Raw genomic sequence first — 4,523 nt, 5'->3', positions numbered from 1 at the left:
ATAAGTTCAGCTTGAAATATTAGATATTGTTGTTTCATTTGCCATAGAGGCATCTAAGAGCAACTGTCCAAGGCTGAGAGAGGGCAGCTGGCAAGGAGGCTGATAGAGTAGTTAACTGCAGATATTAAATGGTTTTCTTCTGATGGATATCCCACGTCACTGCTTTAAGCACATCTTGCTGTCACATCTGTTAACAGCTGGTGTAAAACTTTGCTTGATTTGTTTTTCAGGGGTGTGTTTAAGTAGATAAAGGTTTTGTAAACCTTTCACGCTGTTCCTTTATTACTTTGCATCTCACTAAGTGGTTTTTACGGAGCCCACATATTGAAGCCATCTGAGGGAGCACTGGAGAAAAGGTAGGTTTGCTTGGTGGTGAGTGACAGTAAAGATCGGGCTCTTCATTCCAGATGAGCTGGTTTACAGAGAGGAACTGACCAGGCTCAAAGAGGAGAGTAGACATTTTAGCACCTTTTGTATTGGATCTTCAGTTTGGCATCAGTATTTTGTTTGAACAAAATTGCCAGAATATTAGAAACACCCATATTTAAATATCAACACACTTCTAAAAATACATTTCTAAGCCAACAGTACATACATGTTTTGTTGATCTGATCTTGTCAGTCACCCACATCTTAGTTCTATTTCTATTAGCAGTAAATTATAGTCAGCATTAACTCACAAAATAGTATGCCTATGTCTGTGCAGCTTTATTTATTTTTTTTGTGTGCAGCTTTAGACATTTAATGTGCATCAGGGAATCTGCTATGCTCTGAATGTGTCTGCCCAGATTCATATACAATCATGCATCACTCAACAGTGGGGATACATTCTCAGAAATTCCATTTTGTCATTGTGTGAACATCACAGGTAGCGCTTACACAAACGTAGATGGTATAGCCTATTGCTTCTTAACTACAAACGTGTATAGCATATGACTGTACTGAACACTGTAGGCAATTGTAACACGATGGTAAATATTTGTTATCTGAACATATCCAAACATAGAAAAGATACTGTAAAAATATGGTATAAAAGATAAAAAATGGTACACCTGTACAGGGCACTTACCATGAGTGAAATTTGCAGGACTGGAAGTGAGTCAGTGAGTGAGCAGTGAGTGAATGTGAAGGCCTGCACAGTACTGTAGACTTTATAAATACTCTCACACCTGCCCTCTCCTGCTACCTTCTGACAGGGTCAGAAATAGAACACCGAGCTTTCGATGCTGCTCCATGGACAGGGCTATGGACTGGATTGACTGGAAATATCTAGAAGAAACTGGCTTACCCAGGTGTAGATCACCATAATAGAGACTGTCAGGAGGGAGTGAAAAGTGGCCTGAGGATCAGGAGGAATAAGAAATCAAGATGGAGAGATGAAGGAATTTTAAATAATCCTCACCTGAGGATATGTTTTTATTGGCGGGGGGGAGAGAGGAGAGAGAGAGCGAGAGAGAGAGAGAGAGAGAGAGAGAGAGAGAGAGAGAGAGAAACATCGATGTGAGAGAAAAATTGACAGGTTTTCTTCTTTACACATCCTGACTGGGGATGGAATGTGCAACCTAGGTAGGCACCCTGCCCAGGAATTGAACCTGCAAACTTTTCATGCACTGGATGATGCTCCAACTAACTGAGCCACCCAGCTATGACAACATAGGGGATTTTCATGGCAGTGTGACTTTTGCCTATTGCATGTTGGAGCAGTGATTAGATTAATAAACTTTGTGGCAATTCATTAAAAAAAGAGGATGTTTAACATGGAGAGGGCGTGGAACTGAAGATTCTCAGTTTTTGATTTGGAAGTCTGTGTTTGGTTCCACTGTCCCTATCTGACACAAAGGGCTCTCTCTGGCATTGAGCTGGTGGAAGAAATAAAGCTTATCTGTGCTTTATATCTTTACAACCTGAAAATATTTCCAAAGTACAGGGACAGGCTGGCTCCACACTACCCCAGAAAGCTTTTACTAAGGTGGCAGTGTCATTTAAGGCTTGTTAACACTGCTTCTTTGGACCTGTATTCTTGGACAGGATCTTAGATCCTCAACAAGAATTTACAGCGATGCACTCTGAAGACCATCAAGCTAGATCTGGGATGGCAGTAGTGCCCCCTGAATATGTAATGCTGGGGAGACAGGCTCCTCTGTGCTGAAACAGGTCAGAGGCTGACTGGGAAGTAATATGTGCACTCAAAATTGAGGTGTTGTGAGTTAGAGGGAATCTATGACCAAGCCTCATAGATACTGCTCCCATCAGAGAAAAAAAATTCTTCTTGAACAACATACTCTCTATTTCTTACAGGAAATTCAGCTCCATTATAGTTCTATGTGAGCGCCATAAAATACAGTCTTTTTTGACCTAAAAGTCATTATTTGGCACGTGACCATATTGAAACTTAACCCCTAAAATGATGGTATGAGGAGGTGGGGCCTTTGGAGGTCGTGAGGATGGAAACCTCATGAATGGTATTAGTGCCCTTATAAAAGAAGCCACACAGAGCACCTTTGCCCCTTTCCTCTATGTGAGGATACAATAAGTCTGTGACCTAGAAGAGGGGCCTCCCCCGATCATGCTGACACCCTGATCTTGGACTTCCAGCCTCCCAAACTCTGGGAAATAAATTTCTGTTGTTTATAAGCCACCCAGTCTGTGGCATTTTGTGATAGCAGCCTGAATGGACTAAGGTGGTACCCATATCTACATTTATGATTCACACAAACACATTCTGAATAAGGCAGAGCTGTTATTATCATTCTGATTTTATGAATGAAGAAACATCTTCAGAGTGTTTAATTTAGACCTAAGTTCATATTTCTGGGAAGTGCAAAGGTAGAGTGAGATCTTTGCATTCTGCTTTTCCCATGAGAAATAGAGAAACCTACAGGATCCTGGAACAGAAAAAAAATGCAGGAAAATGATATTAGTAAAAAGAAATAGTAAAATCTAAATAAAATTTGAAGTTTAGTAAGTAGTAATGTACTGATGTTGGTTCTGAGTTTTAACTAATGTGTCATGGTCATGAATCTAGAAAGAGAGGGGGATAATCTGAACAATTACTACCTCCTTCCCCCATTAAACTTTGTTTTAATGAGTCTCAAAATTCTGTGACAGATTTTTGGTCAAGTTGTCTCCATTGAAAAGTACTGATTTTAAAGATGAATAATTTAAAAACTGCCTCACACACAGAGAAAAAACCAAATGGTTCATAAAATATTCTTCCTTCTGGAGGTTTTATAATGTTTTATAACCATTAATCAGTCTTTTACTATTAAACTTTGGTGGCCAATTGAGACAAACAGTTCTGAGACTGTCCCTCCACCACTGATTAAGACTGGGGTGGCAGGTATTGGGGAAAATATCCGTTTAGCCTTCTGAGCTTTCTGGACAGACCTGGTGTCTTTGCCAGCTCCAGCTGCCTTCTTGTCCACTGCTTGGATGACACCCACAGCAGCTGTCTGTCTCCTGTCATGAACAGCAACATGGCCCAAAGGAAGGTAGTCAGAGAAGCTCTCAACACACGTGGGCTTGCCAGGAATCATGTCAACGATGGCGGCATCACCAGATTCCAAAAACTTGGGGCCATCTTCTAGCTTTTTCCCAGAATGACGATCAATCTTCTCTCTCAGCTCAGCAAATTTGTAAGCGATGTGAGCTGAGTGACAACCAGCACAGGTGCTTAGCTAGCACTGATTTGGTCCGGATGGGTCAGAAAACTCACCCGAGCTGGAAGCCAGCTGCTTCCATTGGTGGGTCATTTTTGCTGTCACCAGCCACATGGCCATGGCGAACATCTTTGACAGACACGTTCTTGATATTGAAGCTCACATTGTCCTCAGGAAGAGCTTCACTCAAAGCTTCATGGTGCATTTCAACAGACTTTACTTCAGTTGTAACGTTGACTGGAGCAAAGGTGACCCCCGTGCCGGGTTTGAAAGCATCAGTCTCCACTCGGCCCACAGGGACAGAACTAATATCACCAATTTTGTGGACATCCTGGAGGGGCAGACACAGGGGCTTGTCAGTTGGACTAGTTGGTGGCAGGCTAAAATCCAGAGCTTCAAGCAGCGTGGTTCCACTGGCATTGCCATCTTTACGGGTGAATCCACCAACACCAGCAGCAACAATCAGGACAGCACAGTCAGCCTGAGATGTGCCTGGAATCGTGTTTTTGGTAGAGTCTGTGTGTCCTGGGGTATCAGTGATGGTCATATAATACTGCTGGTCTTGAATTTCCACAGGGAGATATCAATGGTGATACCACACTCACGTTCAGCTTTCAGTTTATCCAAGATCCAGGCATACTTGAAGGAGCCTTCCCCATCTCAGCAGCCTCCTTCTCAAATTTCTCCATGGTTCTTTTGTTGATCCCACCATATTTGTAGACCAGTTGGCCAGTAGTGGTAGATTTGCTAGAATCTATGTGTCCAATGATGATGATGTTGATATGGGTCTTCCTTTCTCATTTTGGGTTTGGTAGTCTTAACACCTGTGTTTTGGCAGCAAACCCGTTGTGAAAAAGCTGAACAA

General features: G+C 42.2%; 1 pseudogene; it reads right to left on the bottom strand.

Annotated features, from left to right (window-relative positions):
- Positions 1 to 3,250: 3,250 nt before the first annotated feature.
- On the bottom strand, positions 3,251 to 4,215 carry LOC102773858 (annotated as a pseudogene).
- Between the last annotated feature and the right edge of the window lie 308 nt (positions 4,216 to 4,523).

Source organism: Myotis davidii, unplaced genomic scaffold (genome assembly GCF_000327345.1).
Source record: "Myotis davidii unplaced genomic scaffold, ASM32734v1 scaffold10, whole genome shotgun sequence".
Taxonomy (NCBI): domain Eukaryota; kingdom Metazoa; phylum Chordata; class Mammalia; order Chiroptera; family Vespertilionidae; genus Myotis; species Myotis davidii.
This window is presented reverse-complemented; position numbering and strand designations above follow the sequence as displayed.